The sequence below is a fragment of the Phyllostomus discolor genome, chromosome 7, assembly GCF_004126475.2.
Source record: "Phyllostomus discolor isolate MPI-MPIP mPhyDis1 chromosome 7, mPhyDis1.pri.v3, whole genome shotgun sequence".
Classification (NCBI taxonomy): domain Eukaryota; kingdom Metazoa; phylum Chordata; class Mammalia; order Chiroptera; family Phyllostomidae; genus Phyllostomus; species Phyllostomus discolor.
The window spans coordinates 45,673,460-45,692,845 of NC_040909.2; the positions used below are offsets into that span (position 1 = coordinate 45,673,460).

The following is a 19,386-nucleotide window of genomic DNA, read 5'->3' on the forward strand; positions in this document are numbered from 1 at the left end:
TTCTAATTTCCTCATGGCAATTCTAGTTAAACTGGGAAAAAATAAAAAATCATAACATATGTAGAATATATGTATTACTTCAATCTCACCACCTGGAAAAGAAAACAAAGAAACAAAAAAACACCTAGGCAATTGGGGGAACACTAAAAGCCAGCCATCTGGGTCCCTAGGTTAAGTCAGATAACAGAAATCACCACCAAACTCTGACTGCACCTGGAGTGGGGCCCTGCCGGGCCTGCAGCTGCTAAAATCCCAATCTCGTACTGAGGAAGCCTCTGAATAGAAGGAGAAAGACAGAGGCCAATCCTCATGATGCTCACAAATGATCTTCCCTGCTTTCTTCCCCAAAAGAACAAGAAACAAGACACAGCCTGCTAAGTCCCATGGCTCCCTGGGTCAGTAGTTCACATTGAGAAAAGAGAGCCTTCTAAGAGACAGACCACTAGAACCTCAAGAGGAGTAGTCTGGAACAGCTCCTCAAGTAATGGAATGATATTCAACATTTATGGGCATGTCTACCCACCATCATCAAGAGCTTGTCTGTTCTTGAACTGTAGCTCTCAGATTATCATGCATCAGAATTACCAGCAAAACTGGTTAAAACACAGATTTCTGGCCCTTGACCCTAGAGTTTCTGATGCAAAGACCCTGGGGTAGAGTCTGAGAAATCACATTTCTAATAAGTTCCAGCAATACTGATGCTGATGGTCCAGGGACCACACTGTGAGAACCACTGGTGTACACCTGGTTGTCAACCTGGGCCACACTGGAATCATCCAGGGAACCTACAAGTACAGCTGACTGACTCACACCCCAGATACTCTGATTTAATTGGCATAGGGAGTAATCCAGGCTTTAGGATTTTGTCAAAGCTTCCACAGGAGATGTTGTGTCTTGCCTACATGAGACTCACTGGTAGTGACCTTACCCTAAAGCCATCCAAATTTCTGCCCAGTGACCTTGCCCATTACTACCTCCTACAGAGGGTGCCTCCAGAAAATAGCAGGTGAGTGCTCAGGTTTTTGCCTTGTACTCTGACACCTCAAGATATGGGCATTGCCTCAGGTGTCCAGTTCACGTTACCTTCTCCCACTTCAATAAGACAAGCTCCTCTTTCATCATTTCCGATGCTGTGCTTCCTCCTAAGGATTCATTTGAAGAAAGGCTAAAATAAATATTTGAAAACCACTCATAAAAAGAGAAAGGGCTCAAAACTGAAAATCAGCAGGCCTCACCCTAGCTCTACAATCATTTAACCTCTCTGAGCTTCAGCTTCCCATGTGATCATGTCTAAAAGCAGGAGCTAAGACTTGTATAGTCATTTACAGTTACAGTTTGTAATAATATACAATAGCTAGCAGTTTGCCTCACATGATCATCACAAGTCTCTGAGATAAATCATATCAGAGTCCCAATTCTGAAATGGGAAAACCAGCTATAATTCAGTTTGGATAATACACCTATATTCATCCAGCAAAGGCAATACTCAATCCAGATCTTCTAAGTACAAATTCTGATTCCTGTTATATCATCCTGCTGCCTTTAATGTCTTCTCTGTCATGACTGACATGCATCCCTGCACTGTTTTCCCCTTCTCCACACAAGGGGAGCAATCTTCCATAGGCTCAGTCCCTCCATAAGAATCTGGGACCAATCTCATTCAGGGATAGCCATGAAGGGGTGGTTTAAAGGTGGTGGTTCACAAAGCATGACCCCAGACCTACAGCATTCCATCACCTGGTAGCTTCTTAGAAATGCAAACTCTCAGGCCCTACTCCAGACCTACTGAATCATAAACTTTGGGGGTGGGCCCATTGATCTAGGCTTTGACAAGTGCCACAGGAAATGATACACAGTGAAGAGTGAAAGCTACTGGTTAAGGATCTCCAATGCAATGTTCAGGAGCTTTGTGACTGAGCAAACAGAGCGGCACAGCCATGGTGCTAAAGTAGGCTCATACTGGTGCTCAAGAACCAGCTATGAAATTTTCAGGATTTTGGCAAGCTGGGCAGAAATATTTACACCATGGAAATCAGCAAACACTATAAGTCAAAGCTCCCTATTTCCCCTGTTTTCCCACCAGAGAGCTAGTTTATCAGCACACAATTACAATAATAATAATCACTGACCTCAAATGTCTTAAGTGGGCTGCAACTGTATTCCTAAGGTCAAGATTCAATTTTGAGGGTTACAGGCCCTGCCTTGATTACCTATCCCATGGAATATGCATAGCCAAGTTTGCTCAAAAATTTAAATAGCTTGCCATGTTTTTTTGGAATAGAGCACCAAATCTCTAGGGCTAGGTCCAACTCTAACTTCCACACGAGTCTCATCTCTGGCCACCCTCCCTGCCTACCCTGTCTACACTAGGCTGCAGCCACAGTGCAAATCATCTCCCATTTCCCTACTCCACCATGCCATCTCTGCCACAGGTCCACCACACATGCCATTCCCTCAGCCTGATGAACCCTCTCCATCCCATTCATTCTCTCCATCTGAATTCACATATTATACAATCTCCTACAGAAGTCACCTTCATACCTCTCCTCTCTGAACTCTTTCTCCGCTCACTCCCAAACCCAGCCTGGGCTGGGTTATGACACTCACTTCCTCTGTTCTCCCAGAGCACTTTGTGATACCCTCACCAAAGTACTCACCACCTGACTAAACAGTAGTTGCCTGACTGCTTGTCTCTCACTGTAACTAGACTATAAGCTCCTTGAAAGCATAACTATGTTTTAACTACTATAGTACCTAGTACAGTGGCTGGTGCATAGTAGGTAGACAATAAATGTTTATCTGAGATCATGAATGTGTTTCCTGCTTTTAACCTTTTATCTGCCTAAATCTCCAGCTATTGATACTTCTTAGACTCCCCAAAGCTATACTCCACCAATGTGAACCCAGAATCTTGGATTTTCTGGATATGAGTCGCCACCCTGGACAATCACCAGTTCATCACTGCAGTCCTCACCCTGTTCATCCTGCCTAATGACTGTTCTTTCCAAATTTACACCTGGATACACGTCTCTATTATCACATAAAGCCATCTTCCCACACCCCACTCTAACTGAAACGTATCCATGTGGGTCCCCCAAATCAGGATGTCTTGAAGATATACAACTTCATGACATATACATACCAGATTATCTACCAGCTCAACTATACCTATTCCCAACAGAACTATGTACTTTTGTTCATCAGAGACACACACTTGAATGAACCCAGTAACCCTATTCTAAAAGCCCCAAACTGGAAACAGTTCAAATGACCAACCGCAGAAGAATGCATAAGAAACTATGGTATATTCATGCAATGGATTACTACACAACTATCTGCAACCAAATGAATGGATCCCATAACACGATGGAAAGAAGCCAGACATAAAAGACTGCATACTATATGGTTTCATTTATGTGAAATTTCAAAAATACATAAAACTAATCTGTGGAGTTAGAACTCAGGACAGCAGCAGGTTAATGACAGAAGGAGGTACATGGGGGCTTCTAGGATGCTGGTGTCACACTGTTTCTTGATCTGGGGGCTGGCTACACTAATTCTGAAAATTCATTTTTATTTTATGGATAATCCATTGACAATTTGTGTATTTTGTATGTATATTATACTTCAACAAAAAGTTTTCATTTAAAAAGTTAAAATGTCTAAAGCATTGTGCTGGGTGCAGTGTGGGGAGACAAAAAGTATCAGGCACATATATGTTCCCTGGATTTTAGACTGTTAAAGAAGACTTAAGACAGGTACATCTGTAAACAAAACTAACAATACAGACTGGGAATGACAGAGACCAAAGCCTGTTGTGGTGTGCTGAAGTTGGCTTATCAGTCCTGACTCTGCACATGTCTTCCCAACTCCACATGCAGTGACATCAAATCAGTAGCTTGAAATCAGCCATGATAAGAATATTTACATCACAGAAATGCTACAAAGCAGGACTTTTCATAAACACTTACCAACACACTACTATCTACAAAAACCTGAAGTATTACCAGAATTAGCATGAGCACCTCAGCATGCCTTAGCCCCATCACAGTCCAGGGACAAAGAACACAAGCCTTTTTTAAAAAGTTCTAAAACCACCCTGGCCCAGTGGCTTGGGTGGATGGAGCATTGTCCCCTACACCAGCAGACTGTAGGTTCAATCCCAAGTCAGGGCACATTTTTAGGTTGTGGATTTGATCCCCGATCGGGATGTGTATGGGAAGCAACCAACAGATGTTTCTCTCTCATGTCAATGTTTGTCTCTCTCTTCCTCCCTCCCTTCCTCTCTCTCTCTCTCTAAAATCAATAAAAATATCTTTGGATGATGATTAAAAAATAAAGTTCTAGAACCAGCCTTTTTACAAGGTAAGAAATACAAAAGTGCATCACCCTACTGCCCCCTAGTGATAAATAAATTCTTGCATGCTCTTCTAGAAACTGGGTTCAATCCAACAAATTACAGGCACCACACACACACACACACACACACACACACACAGTCTTTGCTTTAGTTTATGATGCCTCTTGTCAGGTACCACTGATTCTATAAATTCTGTAAATTACAGAGGGATAGAATTGATAGGCCATATTAATATACAAGGCATCAAAATTTCTCTCACCAGAATATGTAAGAATTGGAAACAAAATATCATCCAGAGAATAAAGAAGTTCATATATCATGATGTCCGTGCAAGCCTGCTTGACTCAGCAACCCAGACTAGCTCAGCATGCTATTTACAAATTTACAAGAAAGCTTGTAGAATTTTAGAAACCCCACAACCTGGTAAATAATGCATCTTGTTCTGTGAGAATCACATAGTGAATAATACATCAGACACAGAGGATCTGAAATCTAGAACAAAGAATGGGACTGGGGAGAATTTCAAGTGACCTGAACCATGTGCTCAAAATTATGTAATACTACTAACACTGCCTAAGTATATAGTGTATTTTAAAAAGCAGAAGAAAGGGGAAAAAATGAAGTGGAGAGAATAGCTTTGATTTCTTAGAATTAAAACAGAACTATCGCTTTTTGGGAACTATGCATGAAAGAATGCAAAGGAAAGCATTGTTGGGAAGTATCTAATCCCTTAGACATAAGGATATTAAAGTAACCAAGAACATAAATGTGTTGATCTTAACGGGGCCCAGATGAGTTCAGAAAAGCAATCTACTGCCAGCATGTGGGAGGAGAGCAGAGGAAAGTTAAAGTGGCCTCCAAGCACTTTCAACAAGCCCCAATTCTTCAAATGTTCCTGGACACCCAAGCCCCAAGGCCCAGCTCAAAGCTCAATCTGATGTTCCTTTCACTATGGTTGGTGTACTGAATTTTAGAAGATACTGCATCTTTTTTTTTTAACTGACAAGAAACCAAACCAGGAAGAGTAAAAAAACAAAAACAATGTTGCTATGGTTTCTGCAGCCAACTATCAGAAGGGAAACATTCCCAGCCTGCATTTGTAGATGGCTGAGTGGGTATGATATATTATAGGAGATATCCTTCCAGGCTGCCCAGAAGCCCTCATGTGGCTTTTTCTGCCTGCAGACCTGGCTCCTGGACACAAAAGTAGCACATGACCCAGGTCTGGCAAATCACAGCCTACCACTACTCTGGATACTACAAACGATTGAAGAGTGGGGCTTGTCACTAAAGCAGAACCAGTTCAGATTCCTTTCTTGAACTGGTGAACACACAGTCTAAAAGGTATATTTTTTCTGAAGCCCACATAGAGGGGACAGATGCAAGACAGAGAGAGCAAGGAAGATGGAGCCCCCAGTGACAGCATCTGAGCTCCAGGTCGAGCCATGCCAGGAGCTATAATGACTCCAGGCTTCTCATCTGCATGTTCTCATCTGCATGAGCCCCAAATTCACTTTTTAATGTATACTTGAATTTTTTCTGTCAGTTGTAACTGAATAAATCCAACACACTAGAGACAGAGGTTCATGTTACAGGTGTCAAAGGTCTGTTTCATCTGGATACTGGCTTCTCAGCAGTGAGTCTGGGGAAAAGAAAAGGATTATCAAATGGTAAAGTCTGATACAACATGAAGAACCCCAAGTAAACATATGAAGTAAAGGCCAGAGCCTACTTAGAATGCAACCTCTATCCCTCTTGAAAGGGAGGAAGGTGGACTTATTTTAGATTTACCAACTCCATCTTTACAGATCAGAACACTGAGTCTTCCTAGATGTCAAATACCATTCCAACTACTGATTCACCTAAAAAGAGAGGAACACTGCTACTAACCAGTATTCAGAAAAGCATTTGATTTATAGTAACCCAACTGATCCTAGAAACTACCCAATGTGGAAAGTTCTATTGTTATCCCAATTTAACAGATTAGAAAATGGAGGCACAGAGAGTTTAAGTAATTTGCTCAAATTCCCAGTCAGTAAGTGCTGGAGCCGGGATGTGCTTCCAGATGTTCCAGTTCTGAAATCCAGGCCTTTAACCATTAGGCCACACTGCCTCTCAGAAAGCACAGGAAATGAAAGTACTGGGATTAAACAGATGTATGGGATTCGACTTTCTGCCCCCTAATTTTGCCCTGAAAAAACAGTGCCTGTATTGTCCAAAGGGAGAAGGGGCCTTGTTGCATTTTCTTCTCTCTGCTTTATGCATATTTGGACACCTCTTCAACCCACATTGGCCTTATTGCTCTTACACATTTACCTTGTTCCTATTACGATGGAATATTGCCACAAAAATCATCAATGCAAGTCAACTGTGTAAATGACAACCTCCTTACCTCAACTAATGCCACTCTTCAGAGGACGCCCCAGTCAGGCAATGTCATTGCCTCACCACCAGTCCTGTCTAGCCAGCCTGCCAACTGAGTCATCAACTTAAAGGTCACAGATCTAAGCCCAAATACGTTCTTCCAAAAGTCTCCATTTCTGTCAAAAGGAACAATAAAATCTCCTAATCTGGGTCTCAAACATAGATCCATTCATTCATTCCTTTGTCCCTTTCCTTCCCTTCCACATCTAATCATCAGTCCCTGTTTCTCATGTGTACCTGGCAATTCCATTCCAGTTGCCTCCATACTAACCCAAGTTCCCATCTCATCCTGGATGTTTGGAAGAGCACAATACAGTTTCATTCATTTATTCACATATTCACCTAATTTTCATATTTCTTCTAGATGCCAGGCTCTATTCAAGGTGAGCACAAAAGGCGGTAGTCCCTCTTGCCTCATGTAGCTTCCTTAAACACCAGTTGGATTTGTCAGTGTCTCATAATCAAACTATCCAAAGCTCCCCATTACCTAAAGAAATGAGTGCCTAACCTCTTATCCTTCACTTAAGGCCTTCTGAATCTCGGCCCTAACCTAACTTGCCAGCCATATTTCCCACTATCCCCTCCATCTGCTTTTTGCTCCACACAACTAACAGTCATCAAATTCACCAGTGGCTAGCACTGAAACCCAGTCCTTGGAATGTCCCTACTGCCACCCCTGATACCAGCACACTAAGAATAAAGATTGTGTTTTATATTACTTTATGATGTCAAAAACAAGTCCTGCATAGCATATCCATCAATTGCCTCTGTATGAGTTTTGGATCAGATCTAAGAACACCATCATTATTTTTTTAAAAAATGCTGCCCTCAAAAAAATTTATACTTGCAAAATCCTATAGAGAAGGTAGACTCTTTACAATCCACACAAAACATTATATCCACTCTCCCAGAACCCTGCAGATTAGCTTCCATTTATAGACTAAGAGAAAGGGAGAAAGAAACAGGAACAGTAAAGTCTGGCAACTTCAAAGAAAAACCCCTAGGCTGGGATCTGGAAGCTGCTGAGTCTGCCTCTTCTCTGGTGTTTTAACTCATCCACTGAGCCAAATGGAATTTAGTCCAGACATGCTACAGGCAGAGGACTGGTGCTGCATCACATCTAGGAGTCAGACATAAGCCAGCAGAGGACCACTGTCTATAAAAACTCTGATTCTTTCTGGGCCTAGGTTTGTCAGTTACCAAGGAAGCAACGGGGAAAGGATTGTGCTTAAATCCTCAATATCTAGGGCATGTGGTCCATGGTCTTCCCAAAATAACTTTCAACACAGTCTTTCCAGAAAAATACATGAATGCCAAGTTCTCTTCCCCAAAAGGAAGCCTTCATGGATACAGAATATTTTTCTAAAACTTGATAAACTTCAGCAACTTTTATAAAATAGGTCTGCATGATGCCTTGGAACCCATCGTTCCAAGGCTCTGGACTCAAAGGTAGTTATCATTAAGTCATATGAATAGAAACATACTACCATGACCTGGTAATTACATGGCCAGCAAAGTTGCCTGCAAATTATAAGGCATTCCTCAAATACAAATTCAGATCAGAATTAACAATAGCCCAAACCTTGTTTGCCAACCAAGATTTGTAAGAAACAATACATCAAAATGGCAGGCCAAATTTCAAACAAAGTCACCAGATTTAAAAGAAAATAAGAGAGGTGGGGTCTCATGTTTTCAAATTTGAAAATCCTTGATATGACCAGCCCAGAGAGATGAAACTGAGGTGATAATTTATTAAATACTAAATATTTAGTTTTTTTCCATACAATGGCTCTAGTAGTGCTTAGCTTTCTTCAACATTGTTCAAAACAGTTTTGTTACATTGTATGGTGACAGCTGTCATATCAGCGTGAATTTTTTTAAAAACTTACCAAATTGGTATATTTTTGTGTAGCCATTTTAATATCAAAGATGGAATAATATCTGCAACATTTTCAGCATATTATGCTTTATTATTTCAAGAAAGGTAAAAACACAACTGAAGTGCAAAAAAAAAGAGAGATTTGTGCCATGTACAGACAAAGTGCTGCGACTGATTGAATGTGTCAAAAGTGGTTTGCAAAGTTTCTTGGTACTGTTGACATTTTGGCCAAATAATTCTTTGCTGTGGGGAGGTCTTATGCATTGGAAGATGTTTAGCAGCACCCCCTGGCTACTACCTACTAAAAGCTGATAGTGAGAGACAGCTGACATACTCAAAAAATCCAATCAATAGTTATTGGTGAAAATGAAAACTGTCTTTTATTTTATGAAAAAACTAAATGGACTTTTTGGCCAATTTAACATTAAATTAAGGTGATAGTTTGATGCAGTAATCGTTGATAAGTTGCCTCCCCTGCCCTAAGCTGCACATATTTTGCTAGGAAAAAAAATGACAATGCTCAATGTTTGTGAATAAAGCCCATAGATTTAAAAATATTGGAAATTATGTGTCTGCCATAGAAATCTTTGCTATTTATGGATTCATACTCTAGTGTGACACCATGGTTTTCTGAAACAGAATAGGAAATAAATGAGAAGGTGTTACAAATATTAATGAGTAGAGTATTGTGAATCCTCTTGGATTTCTCAATCTCTATTTTATAGTAAAGGAAATTATGCTTCCAGTGTTATTCTGGGCTTAAATACTCTGCATCTCTAGGCATCCTAATGGCATCATGCATGACTGCTAAAATGAGTGGAGGACTAGACTTTCAGGTGAATAATGTTGCCAGGGAAACTGCCTACCTACCATCGCAATATGTCTATTTCTGCTGGAACAGACAATTCTGCATGTATGCCTTTTTATTTTCCATAACACCACAGAGCTGGAAAATTGCCCTAAAAATTTTATAGTTGCAAAGTCCTATAGAAAAGATGGGATCTTTACAATCCTAAAGAATATTGCCTTTACTCATCAGGTATTTTTCCAGAATCCTATAAAGTAGTTTACATCTTGGGAAGGAGAAAGGAAAAAAAACAGCAAGGGCTGCTGGTAACTTTGAACAGACTCTGACAGACTATGATCTGGATGCTATAGACCCTGCATCCCATCTGGGGCTTTAACTCATGTACTCAAACAAACAGAATTAAAAACAGTCCTTCTAAAGGGATAAAAAAAATTACAGGAAGTTCTCTTGTCCTTTCTTTCCACTAAGAATATCAGCAGAATTTTCACATGGAATAAGTTGTCCCTTTGTGCTCTTCCCCCAGAGGGTTTCAAATACATTGGAGAGACAGACAATTCTGGCTTTCACACCTTCCAGTCTCACTTTCATTGTTCAGGGAGATACTTTTACACTCGCCATATCTGGACAACGGAAATCTATTTCAGTCATTTTCCATCACACAGGTCTGCTCTTGGTTCTTATTTGGGGAGAGCAGTAGAGCAGTAAAAAAAATTTAATTCTTTAAGAACTCTGCCCATTAATTAAATGAGAACATATTAATCAGCTATTTTAATTTTTTTCCATGGGGAAGCATGAGCAGGAAGATGGCCAAGCCCCCAGGAATGTTCATCTAGAAGTAATCTCTTTACATTGGAAACACCAGTAAGAACCAATGATATTTTAAATCCTTGTGGACTGCATCAAGAATTAACATGTATTTGTTCAATGAATATGACTTAGTTTCAAGTGAAGCTAACTTGGTTAAAAATTAAAAATTCCCAATAAAAAGTTTGAAATAATATTTTATAAATACAAAAAAAAAAAGAATTCTATGAGCACCTGGGCTCAAGACCCAGCTCTGGCACTTCCTGGCCGCAGATTTAAGACATTGAATCTCACTCCCCTCGTCTGTAAAGTGAGAAAAGCTACTGCAGCCTCACAAATTTGTTTGGAGGCTCTCATATAAGACTGTGTGACTATTTACATGTGATCACTTAACTGTGAACAGTTTTTAAAATTGTGCCTATTTATTCTATCTTTACATGTGGAGACAAGTCTATTGAAATGGGTATTAAAAGGAAAATTAGAGGCCCAGAATCCAATGAATGAGGAAAGGAACAAATATTTTAATAAATAATTTAAATATCTTTCTACTTAATGCTCTTTACAACTCTATGAAATAAGATTATCCCCATTTTACAATGAAACTGAGGCTCTGAGGCCTGAATAGCTACCCCTAAGTAATTTAACTAATGAGTACAAGACTCAGGGTTTAAACCCAGGTCTATCTCATCCCAAGGCCATGTATTCTTTCCCAAGAGAAGGAAGGAGAAGATGGATTTAAAAGGGTAGCAAGATTATAATGTCAGCCAGAGTGACAGGTCATTAGAAAGATTTTAGTGGTAAATGACAGAAAGCCAATCCCAAATGGTAGAATACAAAGAGAAATTATGGGCTTCTATGACTGACAATTAAATCGGGATTTGCTTCAGGTTTAGCAGACAGACTATGGAGGACTAAAGGAGGTCCCCGGGACCATTTCTCTATCTCTTCCCCATTTTCCTCTGAGTTGGCTCCATCTCATACAGGATTTCCCCTCACAGTGAGAAGATGGCTCAGAACAGTTGCGGTCCTTACACTCCCTCGGCATTGAATACAACAGGGAAGAGCAGAAATCTGTTGCCCTGAAGTCCTGGTAAAGTCTCTATTAAGTCTGCAGCTCTGACTGGGTCTGATGCACCTCACTGAACCAGGCACTGTGGCCCAGAGAAATGATGCCCCAGTTAGCTCAGGTCTAGGTGAGATAGATGCCTAAGTTTAGAAACTTTTTATAAGGCATTTAGTGGGTTACAATTAAGCAGCCCTTGGTATATATAAACATTGAGAACCACCAAACTGCAAGACATTTCATTATAAGAACTGAAGAAATTACTTGCGTATTTGGATTATTCTGTGTCAAGTCATGAAACATCCCTGAAACTCATCAGTGGAAAATAGCTCATACTTTTAGAATCACAACTTTAGATCACTTGGACTAGCAATCCAAACCAAAACAGTAAAATATCCTGTCTCCCTTTGTTGAAGATCCTTGAGAGGACATGACCTCCAGTTGACCTGGGAGCTAAACCTGGAAAACAGGAAACTCCTAACCCCTCCCATACTTGGAAATATGCTGTATGCCCAGAGTTCCCATAATCAGAGCTGTTCCAAGGACATGGCCTTGAGAGAGTAAGGTGTTGAGACCATCTTCACTGAATGTGTCTGGCCCCAGTTAAGGCCATTATATTAACTTTGAAGATTCTGGTGGGCACGTGCAGAGATCCATTCATCTTTCAGCTGCTGAAAACAAGACTTGTATGTAGGGCCCCTTATTTATTGCCACCTACCAATCTGGAGTGATATGCTTCCTTTTTGGTCTCTCCTTGACCTCCAGGAAGGTGGGTGGGGGACCAGTTTCATATTTCACTCAGAGAACTTCCAGGGTTGCAAACCACCACCATTCCTTTGCCCATTTCAGAAAAGAAAAAAAAAAAAAAAAAAAGGAAAAGAAAAGAAAAAGCAAATTGGAGCTGATCTGATCTATGAAATCTCATACATTTCTAAGTTCTGAGGGAAAGGATCCTTCTGAGACTGAATGGGTATCTATAGGTCTCTATAATCTCCTATCATTTTTCAATTTCTGGAGCTTCATCTCATTTCATTTTACCCATACCACCACTTCTACCTCTCATTTATATAAAATCCACCAAATCTATGTTGAGAATTTTAGGATTTGGTCTAGAGATGAGACAAGTGATAAGAAGGAGAAAATAAAATGTTTGCAGTAGCCACATCTAAACCTGCTCAGAATTCCACCCTGGAACTAATACTATCCCTTAAGATATCTTTGAAACTACAAGAGAAAAACATCCAAAATAAGGTCCCTGACCCTCACACCATGATGTATGGCAACAGCCCACCACCTGCCTGTACCTCAGAGGGCCAGTGTCTACCTCCCCCAACTCCTGGCACAGAGAACATGCCCTAATACCAACTGTTCCTTTACCAACAGTGCCCTCACTTAAGCAGGCCTGGCCCCCTTGGGGACAAGATTTGATCCTTGAGAGTCTGTATCTGCAGAATATTAGTATCCTGACCAGTACAGGTTAGCCTACGAGAGAGGGTGTGTGTGTACGTGTGTGTGTACACACGCATGAGCTACTGGAGCTAAAATTCTCTGATGTGTGCCCCACAGCACTGCTCCCAGGGGAACACCCTCAATTATCTACTATGCCACAAACCCTTTTGAAAATATTTTGAAAGGTAGGGACTCTTCTGAGAAGAAACTATATACACAAAAGATTTTTTAATATAGTTTCAAGCTGTTTGTGGACCCTAGTTATCAAACCCAGCAATCTTGAATCCCAAGTTAAAAATCTCTGTTCTAGCCAAGGAGCAAGTGCACCCTAGTGGATAGGAGTCAGGACTGAGAGCACAGCCAGTCCCTGCCTCCTGTTTAAAGGTAGAGCAAGAAAGCGGGTGTCTCAGCCAGAGATGATTTGCACCTCAGGGTCACATCCGGCCATGTTTGAGACATGTGTGTTCAGCAGAACTTGGGTGGTACTATTATCATCTAGTGGGAGACCAAGATGCAACTAAATTCCCACATTACACATGACAGGCTCCAACAACAAAGAGTTATCTGAGACAAATGCCAACAGTGCTAAGGCTGAGAAACCCAGTCACAAAGGAATGAAAGAGAAGGAAAAAATAGATGATTAGCAGCATGTTCTGAAAAAGCCATGCTACTCCATGACCCACTCAAGGCCGGGGTGGGCTCTTAGAAATCTGTCTCTTGTTAATGTTTTCATCAAAGGAGGCTCTCTAGCTTGGCATGTACCACTGACTTCCATATACTGCACTCTCTAATCGTCCACTCATCCTGCCAAACTCCTACTTAATCTAGTGTTAGCCAAATTTCTAAGTGAGTGATAGCCACTACAGATTAAAAAATTTCTACTTGCTGAGATTTGGTAGGAAAGGTCACTCGTTTTCAGAAACTATTGTGTTTAAACAAAAGTACATTTCGCTATCCTACTTTAGCAATTTTCCTCCTTCTGGGAGACCTTATGGAAGTCCTGTACTTCTCTTGTCTCAGTTTCTATTTGCATAGCCTGGGTTATAATCCCTACCACATGAAGAGAAGCAGCTGGGAAAGAGGTGAGGAGCATGGACTGTGGAGCCCAAATGATGGGTCAAACAGCAGGTCCGCCAGTCTCTAACCTCGTGCCCTCCACCCCAGTGTGCAGCTTCTCTGTGCCTCAGTCCCTCCACCTGTGAAACAGGAAAGGCACCTACCTCATGGAGTTCTGAAAATTAAAATAATATTACATGTGAAGTGCTTAAGTTATGTTTAGACTGTTGGTTGTTATTATTATGGTCATCACCATCATTATCATCTCCTGTATGTAGGGAGAATTATTTGAGATTTTAGAAGACCTTGTATGAAATAAGATGAGCTATTATATTTGCCATTCAAATGGTAAGGTATCCACTTTTAAATACATGTGTTTTTAATCTAAATTTGAATCAAACATATGTTTGCTAATTATCCTCTTTTAGGTTTGTAAAAAGCTAGCTCATATGTCAATATTATTTTAGAAGTGCTGCTCCTGCTATTCACTCTAAATTGCAGAGAGAGAGGAATTAAAAGTTGCCATTAAAATGCCAAAGTGGCAAAACAGCACAATGCTATTTGTTCAGAAAGGTTTGAAGAAATAAAAGTGATTCCCAAGCTTGTCTTAACTGATTCAGAATTGTAGTCTTCAAACTGTTTAATGGCTCCTTGCAGCTTTGAAGAGAAAATCCAAATGCCTTAGTCAAGCATTGGCCATCTGGCCCAGCTGACCTGCAGCATGACCACACTGCCCACTAGCCTCCGTGTGAGACAGCTTCCTGCCAAATTCTAAACATTTCACTTAGCCTCTCTCTGTAACCACTGTTGACCCACATGCCCAATGCACCCACATCACCACCTCTTTAAATCTGATCGACCTCCCTGTCAAAAGTCCCCTATGTCATTAAGATTCCTCAGAGCACTCCACCTCCTTCCCAACCCAAACAGCATCTTTTCTTCCTTTGAATTTCCATAAGCTTTGATTTACACCTCACAGGTGCTTCTAAAACAGCGAACCTAACAACTCTACCCAGGGTATTGGAGATAGACATTTCCATTTACACTGGGGAAATGATTCCTGTGATTCCTGCACTGTGATAACATACAGAACTTGGAAGCGTCAGAAATCAATTCTGAATTTGTAATTCAGTGCTGTGAGTCTGAGCAATTCCCTCTGGCTTAATCAATGGCCAAATACACTGTTCATTTCAGAAACCAAGCACACAACCCCCCATCTTCTCAAAATCAGGATAGTCAAAGTCGCATTTTGCTGGCAGCTTTAGAGTCATGGAATCAGCAAGTTGACAGGCTTAGAAAAATTATCAAGTCCTTTCAATTATTTGCATTAGTAATCATTATGTATAGACCTAGGGTTTTCATGACTCAAGAGAAGTAAAATATTAGCACCTGAGCTACATCCCTTAACCATTTCTATTTTTGCTATACCTTGTCAAGCCTGCATCATTACCCATTCTGCCTCTCACTCCCCCTATTACTTAGCTTAAATATGAACTGCTCTGAAAGATCATTGGTAATTCACATAAAATATAGTCTTGTTACTTTTCTTTTCTTTAAAAGAAGCATGATAATTGCAAACTGCAACAAACGAAGCTGAAAATAACTCCCCAGGCAGTTGTGCATTAGGAATTAGATTAAAATGAGCCCAATTTAGTTTTAAATGACCTGGTAATCTGTAGGAAAGATTTAAGCTTCTTATATTTTCACCAGTGGAAAACTGGGAAGCTCATGAAAACCAATCATTGGTCACTGGGGTGAGAGAATGGATCCTTATCCCAGAAGCCAGAGAGTCTGTGTTGATGGATTGTTTAAAGATTTATGTTCAAACAGCAAGGGGAGAGAAGAAAAACCTAACTTAAGAGGAGTTAAATCTTTTTTAAAAATCTAAAGTAAAGCAAGTTCAAAGTCAGTTCATATTATAAATGCCAAAGTCTGTGCTTGAAACTAATTTTCCAAGTAAAACTAATTAGGATTTCAAATCAAAGCCCTAGAAATTTGGGGGGATTGAAGTTCCTTGTTTGTTAGCATTTGGGACATGAAGGACCGGTTTTCAGCTTGGGAGTGAATTGGGTGACATCAAATTTCTTCCACATACACTGCCACATGGAAATGTGGTTAAGGCATTGAGGCCAGAGCCACCATATCTCTGCACAGCCATATCATCCCACTGCCTCACAATATTCCCATGAAGCAATTCTGCCAGGCATGTGTAAAGAAATATTTCTGCTATTCCTCTGTCCCAGTGTTTAAACTTCAAGTTATGGTAGTGATGTTGCTTATGCATTTAAGGTACCTGGCAGAATTTGAGGTACTCTGACACAGAAGATATTAAAAATTATTATCCAAATTAGTTTACCCCCTCCTTTAGTGGAAACAATTACAATTCTTCTAATCTTCAACATATTTGATGTATAAAATATATTTTAGTATAAATGTAAAAGTTTTTCAAATGAGCCCTCTACCAGCACTATTATTTAATTCAAGATATATCAGATCTCCCCTTGATATATATGGCCACTAATTTCCATCCTCTTTTTGTTTAACATCAACCACTTCTCCATGGATTAAATCACTATACAGAGAGAGATGATGGAGATATATGTACATATCTAGACATAGGTACATATTTCATACATCCCAAATAAAAAGAAACAGTTTTACTGGTCATTGATAACATCACTCAAGTCTTTGAATCATCTACTTTAGGGAGAAAGATATTAATATACAATTAGTTTTAAAAAGAAAGAAATAAGAAAACTTCCATAAGGGTTTAACTTATCCTGAAACTAAAAGCATAAATATACAATACTGCAAACATTTATTTACTGGTGCCAACAATATGCCAGGCTCAAGTGAGGCATAGAAAAGTTTGAAAGATGAGCACAGCACTGGGCCAGATGTCTTCTGTTCTCTCTCCAGAAACACTTGCTGTCCCTTAACCCTGCTCTCTGTCTGAGACAGGCTGACACAATTCTGTTGTATCAACACACTCCTGTGCTTTCTGGCCTGTGAGGTTGCCTTAGGTTGGCTGCATCTTCAACAGGTCACTGGACCTCTTGAGGCTGCTGCTAACACAACTCTCTTCTTTCCAGTTCTGGAAATCTCTCTATTCTCTCACTTCTCCATGCCAGGGATTGTGACAGTTTCACTGTTTAGCCCCAAGTTCCCTCAGTATCTCTTGTGATTTCCCTACACTCTTCCCAAATCTTTGTAATTAGGTTTCTCTGTAAATAAACTCTCAGCAAACTATCCTAATATAAGTCTGCCATCTGTTTCCTCCTACAACCTGACTGCTACAGGTGATGTTCCTCCCTTCCCAACCTTCACAGTCTGGTCAAAGATAGTTTCCATATAACTCTAACAGCTCTCATTAAGTAAACACAAAGACATGCATGGTCAAGAGGAAGAAGGGGTCACTTTAAGATATAAAAGGTTTCATAAAGTCTATGGCATTTAAGATGGACCTCCGAAGACTAACAGGAAGACTGGTAGAGGGAGACAGGGCAATCTCACAAGGTGAAAGGAAGACAGACCCACATCCAAAAGGCAGCAAAGTGCAGGTGGTTTTCAGAGGCACCTGATGTCCAGGGTGTTCAAATGAAGAGGTGAGAACAATTTTAAAAAGCCTGGAAAGTGAGGCTTGCACCATGATTTAGAGGACTTTGAACTTCTTCTGGCTAGATAGTCTTTATAAGCACTTTTCTGCAGAAAGTGAAAACCTACTGTAAACCTTTATGCAAAAAAAAAAGATATTAGCAAAGTATTATAATTACTGTGTGTGTTTAATAATTTTTTATCCCAGTAGATTTTAATATTCATCAGATCAGGATCACATCTGTTTTGCTCTGCTGTACCCAGCACTGAGTACAGAGCCAGGCACATATTACTTACTTGACAGCTAATGAATGAATTAATGCTTCAGTAATTCAAGGGACTTTACTAAAAACATCTTTTATAGAAACTAGGAAAATAAAATGGAGACTGGAACTTGAACCAAAGTGTGATCAATGAAAATGGAAAGGAGGATGAGAAAGATAGATAATCCAAGATCTCCTGGGCAGAACCACATCTACTACACACCTAGTGATGAGGAGTGGCCACTCCTCATCACCACACAGGCAGTTTTCACATGTAATGAAAGCTCTTCGAAGATGATGGAGGAGTAAGCCAAAGCTACACCAACCTCCTCCCTGGACCAATCTGGAATTACAACTAAATTGTAGAGAAAACAACCTGAATAACCAACTAAATGCTAGCTGGAAAGAAGCCTTATAACACAAGAAACCACTTCACCACAACGAGGCTGGTAAGGAGTGGAGAGGAAGCATGAGAGGGCTGGCTGGGCTTCTATAGGTGGCAGCTGAAGTTCTGGAAGCGTATTTCAGCAGTCGAGGGGTTCCCCTGAGAAGTGTGGGGCCTAAACCCCAAGCTGTCCTCCCCAGCCTATAGCACCAGAGCCAGAAAGGAACCCATATAACATCCAGCTGTGAAAAACAGCAGGGGTTCTGTTGGCCAGGGAGAGATATCTGGAGACTCAGAGAGCCTCTTAAAGAACCAATGCACAACATTTTGTTTGTAGCCACTTACTCTAGGATGCAGCAGAGGGAAGGCAGAGTGGACTAGAGATACTTGAGGAGAGTCTGGGGTTGGTAGCTTTGGGGAGAGAACTGAAGGTACAGGTTCCAGGATCCCTGTGCTGAATCCTTCTCCATACTGAAGAAGCCATCTTTCCCAGGCTGAGCACTCCTCTCCAAATGGCATCTGCCGGAGGAGAAGCAATAGCCCAATCCATAGGAATTACTCTGCCCCACCCTGTGGAGCTTAAAGTATTACACCTGGAGGCTATATCACTGATAACTTTAACAACTAAGGCTCATCTCTGAGAGTCTATGAGATTTCAGCTGACCCTCCCCAGAGCCCTAGTGCTGATAAAAGCCAGGCTTTGTGCACAGCCTGGTTCTTTGTGCACACAAAGGGAGCCACCTGCTGTGGATCGCTGATAGTTCCAAACAGATTGTCCAGGGACAGTCACAAGCAATGGCTGACAAAGGCCTACAACTGAGGCTTCGAAGATCAACCTAATACACAGAAACAAATACAAAGAAGTGGCCAAAATGGAAAGACAAAAAAACAGACCCCAAATGAAAAAAACAAGAGAATTCTCCAGAAGAAGACCTAGATGAAATGGAGGCAAGCAATTTATCAGATAGAGTTTCAAGTAATGATTATAAGGATACTCAACAGCATTAAAAGTGACACAGAAACCATAAAAAAGGACCAGTCAGAAATAAAAAATACAATATCTGAAGTAAATAATACACCGGAAGGAATAAACAGTAGGTTAGATGAGGCAGAGGATTGCATCAGTGATTTGGAAGACAGGTAGGAAAAAAAAACACCTTGGCAGAGCAGCAAAAACAATATTTTTTTTTATTAAGAAAGCTTAAGAAACGTTTTGGACAACATGAAGTATAACAAAAGCCACATGATGAGAATACCAGAAGAAGATCAAGAACCTATTTGAACCTGGCTGGCGTAGCTCA

General features: G+C 40.5%; 1 pseudogene; it reads left to right on the plus strand.

The window, feature by feature from the left end:
- The window catches only part of LOC114501335, a 97,321-nt pseudogene that overhangs the window by 15,051 nt on the left and 62,884 nt on the right, over positions 1 to 19,386 (plus strand).